Source organism: Mustela erminea, chromosome 15 (assembly GCF_009829155.1).
Source record: "Mustela erminea isolate mMusErm1 chromosome 15, mMusErm1.Pri, whole genome shotgun sequence".
Lineage (NCBI taxonomy): Eukaryota > Metazoa > Chordata > Mammalia > Carnivora > Mustelidae > Mustela > Mustela erminea.
This window is the reverse complement of record NC_045628.1, coordinates 378,368-384,823: the sequence shown is the minus strand read 5'-3', so window position 1 is coordinate 384,823 and position 6,456 is coordinate 378,368.

The following is a 6,456-nucleotide window of genomic DNA, read 5'->3' as shown; positions in this document are numbered from 1 at the left end:
CGCCAAGCCTTCCCTCGTCGCCAGACCGAGGCCGCCCGGGTGTGCCTGGTCTCCACGACCCTGTGCGTCTTGTCTTGCGTTTCTTTTTTGTTCTTTCTTGGAGTTTCCATCTCTCTGTTTACATTATTCATTTACTGTTGCGTGTTGTCGACATTGTTTGTGAGAGCCCTTGGCTTGTTAGTGTAGAGATTCTAAATGACTGGCCCGATCCCTCCAGAGTCCCCACTGGGCCCCGCGCAGCTGGAGCACGTGTTCGAGCTGCCTGTGGCCACCTCGTGACTTTTCATTGGAAGCTGGATTGATGGATGAGGCAAAGGGAGCCGAGACGCCGCGTCCTTCAGGCTTTGGTGTGAGGTTCTTGCTTATCTGATGTTCTTTCTGGCCGGGTTTCTCGGACTATTATCTCCAGCACATGCTGGCAAGAGTTGGAGCCGTAATTCTCCAGTTGTTTCTTGTCTCAGCTGGAAACTGGCGTCTCGCTGTTACCATCACACCAGCCGTGTTTCTGAGTGACCCTGGTTCTTCTCGTGTGCTGGTTTTTTAAACTATGAATATTTGCTGAATTTTGTCAACTGCTTTCTGTACATCTGCTGAGACGATCAGATCCTGTAAATTACAAAAATTGATTTTTAAAATTCACTCTTTTAAAATTTTGAGATAATTGAAGATTCACACTCAAATCAGACAGATTTCATGGCCCTTTCCCAGTGTCCCTGCAGTGGAAACAGTTTGCAAAACCGTGAAACGGTGTCACGTGTGGGGTGCCGGCGTGGCTGGGCCGGGGCACGGACGGCTGCCGCGCGGGGACCTTTGTCAGCCCCACTCCTCCGGGCAGCGGGTTTCCACACTCTGTCCAGCACGTGTGGCTGTTATCTGCGGGCAGGCTGGCTCGGGGTCCTCTGCTGGCTCGGGGTCCTCTGCGCCCTCTCCACGTGATGAAGGTTGCCCGCTTGCCGTGTGCACAGAAAGCTTCCCCAGCTTCTCCTTCATGATCATGTTTACTCCGTGAAGAGTTCCGAGTGTACCAGATGCGCTTCCACCCGCCTTTCTCCCAGCGCCCCCGGATTTTGCATCCGGAAGGTCCAGACCCCCCGGCGCTGCCTTCTTTGTCCTGAGTCCCAGGAGTGCGTCCATGCCGGCTTTCTTCCCGGTTCTGTCGCATGTAAGTCCTTGATCCGTCCTTGTAAGTCCTTGATTCTACATTTCTCCTCTGCATTCCTACTACAGGGAATGGAGATGAAGAGGAGGATATTATTTTACCCCAATGGGTAACCGGTAGCTTTAATATCATTTCCTGAGTAATTTATCACTGACACGTTTTATTTGGAGTCTTGAGGGTTCACCCTTCAACACAAGTGTTTCTGTCTTTAGTTCACAGACCAGATCGGTGAAATCAAGTTATGCAAGTGACTCCAGGTCACACAGCGAAAAGCTCTGAAAAGCGGGAATCCAATCAGGGTCGCGGAGCCCACGGCCCAGGCTCTTCCGTCCCAGTAGTAAACGCCCTTGCCTACTGCCAGGACACTGGGGCCGTGGGGGCTTGTCTTCGGGAAGCCCGTGTCTGCACGAGCTGCCCAGCAGCACAGTCTTTGGTTTGGGGCTAGCGATGCTTTGTGGGAACCGTTGTCTAGGGATGTCTCTGTAGCACTGAGACAGCCAACCCCTCCCCCTGGCTGATCCGGGCCCCCCCGTCGACACCGCATTGACCACCATCTACACCACACAAACAAGAGTCTCCTGTCAGTCGCAGAGTCACTGCTGCTCTTTGAGATGCACCAGCTAGACTGAGATGGAAAAGCTGAAGAGGAAGATTCTGCTCCAGAGAAAGCCGTCCGGCGGCTGGTCCACTTCCCCTGTACCCCTGAGTTTTGTGGTGGGAAAAAGCTTTGCTGAGAGGTAAGCGGGAGGGCAAGCCCTTGGCTGGGAACCAGGACAGACTCTTCCCAGCCGGGCCCTGGGGAGGGCTGGCTCGCCTCATTGCCTGTCACACTCCACAAAGGGACATCAGCAGGGGAACAGTGACATCATGTCCATGTCTACGAGCCGCTGAACAGTTCCGTGGCTCCGGACCTGGGTGGACACAGGCACAGGTTGTCCTAATGCGGAGCCCGGGCTCCCAGGGTCACCACCACGTCACCCATCCCTGGGGCCCCCAGAGCCGGGCACACAAACACATATGTGAACGCCTACCAGGTGCCGGAGAGGCGCGGGTCCTTGTCTCAGAAGCGCACACTAGTCGGGCTAAGGAAGGAGCCCAGCCGGGCGGGTGGCTGGCGTGCGGTTCCTGCAGTGTGGCCTTAGGAGGCCGTATAACGCCGGCCGGGGCCCTGCGCGGCCAGGCAGGGAGGGTAGTAAGCAGCAGGGGCCGTGTCTGGCGAGCTGAGGGGAAGCCGCAGGAGGCTAAGCGGAAACCAGCTGTCACCCGGGGTGATGGTGACCACGAAATGTTGCAGACAGAGGAGAAGGCTCCGCGGCTTGCTGGCAGGACTGCGGGCCCCGGCACAGCTTCCCCACGGCTCCCCGTGGCCCTCGGGGTGGTGGGCGGGGGCCCCTCATGTGGCCCAGGGGGTGCATTCCCGGCACGCGGCTGAGGAGCGCAAGGGCATGGAAGCACCGGGGTAAGCTGGGGAAGTTGCCCATTTGGGTGGGACTAAAGCTTCTCCTTGGCAGAAGAACCCTTCCCAGGGTAAACGTGAATGAGGGAAGTATTTGCAAATCACAGTTCTAACACAGGACTTGAACCCAAAATATATTCTAGATCCAGCTGTCAGAAACAACCAAGCCGATTAGAAAATGAGCAAAAGGTCTGAACCGGTGCTTCGCCGCCATCATTCGCCACGAGGGAAACGCCGATCAAAGCCACACGGACAGCAGGGCACACCTGTCGGAACGGTGGCGAGGCCACATGTCGGCGGGGAGCGCGGGAAGCTGGTCTCCCGCCGGCTGTGGGAGGGAGGTCAGGGTGCGCAGGCCACTGGACCACAGCCCTGCGGCCCCTTCTAGAGTCGGGCGCACCCGTTGGTGTTTATCGGGGAAACGAGATTGTCCACACAAAAGCTGGTCGCGGTGGCGGCTTTCCGTGGTGTAACCGTGGGCCTGGAGAAGGCTCGGTGCGGCCCGGAGTTCGAGCAGGGGTTCCCACCCTGGCCTGGCGTGACGGCCGAGCTGGACTTCATGCTTTAGGACTTGTGGGAAACGAGAGTCCCTTGGCTGGCCCGAGTAGCTCAAAGCCCGGGACCGGCGCTGACAGGTCCCTGGACATGGGCCTCTCCGCTCAGACCGCTCGGGCCAGGGGGGCCCCGAAAGGAAACCAGGGGCTGCCAGAGGAGGCCATCCGTGCAGGAGCACAGGGCACGGGCCACACACACCCTGTCCCGCCCGCAGCCCACAGTCCCGTCCGCAGAGCCGGCTTCTAGAACGACACCCGACCCGTGTCGCGGTGAGCTCGGGCGGGGCCAGAGGTGTTGGCTCTGGGCCTTCAGGGAAAGGCCCCCAGAGAGCACAGCCGCGGGGCCGCTTGGATGGTGGAGCCGGGCTCTGCCGTGGGAGGGCTCGGCGCAGACCCGGCCGGGCCTCCCCACACGCTCGCTCTCCCGCGCGGCGGCAGCGAAGGCGGAAGGGTCGGGCTCCACCCGCTGCGAGGCTGTCACACGTCTCCGTTAGGAAAAGCCTGGGCCTAAGTAAATAGAGCAAAGCTGGGGAAGGGAGGTGTTTGGTGGGAAACTGTTTCCAAGGAATTCTGACGGTCTGGAGCATTCAGCAGAGTCTAGTTTTGGTTGAGAGAAGCCAACCAGGAGGAAAGAATCCCAGAAATTCTTTGCGGGCTCTCAGTCTGGGCATGTCACTTCGGCGCGGTCACAGCGGGCTCTCCTGGGCTGTTTGTCCTGGAGGACGCGGGGCTTTGCAGGTGAATGTGCACGCGGTGCGGCCGTGACGGACTGACCATCGTGTGACCCCCACCTCTGTGAGACACGGGAGCTCTCCATCTTGCCGAAGGCCCCCTCCCGCCCGAGGCGGCCGCGGTGCTCTATCACGGCCGCCGATCGGCTTGTCCCCTTTGAGCTCTGTGCAGACGGATGCCTGCCGTTTGCCCTCTGCGTCGGCGTCTGTCCCTCTGCGGGCAGGAGCGTCCCCCGCACTGTTCTGCCCCACGCTGTGACTCTCTCCGGACCGCGCATCATCTCCTCCCTGGAAAGACAGGCTGCCCCATGGCTGTTTGGCAAGATGCAGACGAGTCTCCTGTTCCGTGGGGAGGGGGCTTGTGTCGGGGCGAGGGGCCCCAATTTCCTGACCGCTTCTAGATGGAGAGTGTCTGCCCCTCCTGCCCGTGACCCTGTCTGTGGCCCTGGGGAGGCCTGCGCCAAAGGCCCCCACCACAGGGACAGGAGTCACGGACAGAGGGGGCCCGAGGGAAGAGCGGAGTCCAGGAACCCGGGGTCGCAGGGTTTCTTGTGACGTTCCGAAGGCCCCGCCTGTAGCACGTGCCGACGAGGTGGCGAGGTCGGTGAGCTTCTCCCCCGCAGGACAGGACGCGGGGCCGCAGGTGGAGGGCCGGTGGGCGGGCTCCGCTGGGGAGCTCCACCACCAAACAGCAGCGTGTGCGGCCGGCACTGGGTGCTTGCTGCTGAGGTTTTGTTTTCGCTCACGGAGAAGCAGGAATTTGGCTGCTCTGAACCACCAACAAACTGAAGGTTGTGACCTCGGGGCAGGGGAGGGGCTCGGGGTTCTTATTCCAAACTTCAAAGGCCTGAAATCAGACTAGATGATCACTGGTTGGACCTCGGGCTCCAAGCTGGTGAAGCCCGGCTTCATGGCGGCCACCCAGGGCTGCGGCAGTGAAAGCCAGTCCTCTGCGAGGAGGGACCACAGGCCAAGTTGCCCGGGGCGCAGCCAGCTGGACGCCAGCCCTGCAGATCACAGGGTCTGAGTCTGGGGGAGCAGAGAGGTCCCACTGAGTTCCCACCCACCTCTGCAGCCCCAGCAACCCCTCCCTCGTCCCGCTGCCTGGAGCCTGTGGGGTCGGTTCAGGAAACAGATACACGAAGCCGTCTAACCCGGAAGGACTGAAAAATGGAAAACCAGAGCCAATCATCCGGGAAAAAGATAAGGAATGTGGTCCTGCCTCTGGAGAGTCCCGTTTCCTGCGCAGCATGAAGAGCGACGGAAGAAACCACGGTGGGCTGCCAAGGCCTTCTCGGCTGCTCCGCTGCCGAGCAGTAGACACGCTTCGAGCCTCTCCGGCCGCGGGACCCCGGGCCCGCCCATGCGTGCCACCTCGCCCCAGGCCAGCTCTGTGCGACCCGGCAGGCGGGGCTCGGCCGCCCGGAGGGTCTCCTCCAGAATGGAGCGCCAGCCTCGCCACCATGGGGCCGGAACTGCCCGGAGGGGCCCCGTGCCGCCCGGAGACTCGGACCCGTTCTTCCCTCACGTGGTTCCCTGCTTCGGGTGCGGACAGTAGGTGCTCCTGACTCCCGGGAGGAACAACCCTCACGGCACAGCCCCGGCGAACACCGAGCGCGGTGGACCCTGGCACTGTTTGTGCAGCTCCTCGGAGCGCGGAGCCGACGCCTTCCCGCCGCTCTGCAACGGAGCCGGGGGTTCTGGCGCTGGACGTGTTTTATGTAACTGAAAGCGCTCGGTGTGAGTTCAGCAGGTAACGTGTGTCAAGAGCCTTAAGACTTCCATATCCTGTGCCAACATCGTACTTCTGGGAAAGGAATTCAAAGGAAAAAATTCAAAAAATGGAAAAAATCAATATACCCCAAATATGCATCTTGGATAGCCTTATCTGTTTATTTATTTATTTAGGATAGCCTTATCTGTAAGAGCAAAAAATATCAACACCCTGCGTGCCCAAGAGGGAGGCTGTCAGAGGGCTGCGTGGCCGGCCCTCAGGCCTCGGGCGCTGCGGCAGCGACCTGGTCAGGAGCTAAGAGAGGCGCTGGCCTACCTGCAGCTACCGGAGTGTTTCTGCTCCAGAGCCAGGAAGAGCGCAGGCGCACGTGAGAACAGGAGTGTTCCTCGCGCTACAAAGACGCTCAGCATGGTTTTCTCTGGGTGACGAGACTGAGTGATTTCGTCTTGTTTTTCCACTTGTTTTTTATTCCCCTGACTTCCTGTAACGAGTGTGTCATAACGGAACATGCCCAGCACGCTGTTGGCTTCCTGTGTTCACAGCTCTGCCCGCGTGCGTGTCGACACCTCCTTGTGCGTGAGCTCCTCTCACACGGCAAGTTGTGCACAGACCTGGGGTCCCCGGCGGGGCACAGGGCTCTGCGCACTGTCACTCCCCTTCCTGCCTTCAAAGCAGGACGGATGACTTACCTGCGTACTTCCCCTCCGCACAAAGGACACAGAAAAGGATGTCGAGTTGCCAAAGTACACGGTGCGGGGGGCCGGGTCACCCCCACATCCCACGGATGAACTTTGGCAGGGGAGTCAATGTTTGGTCTGTTA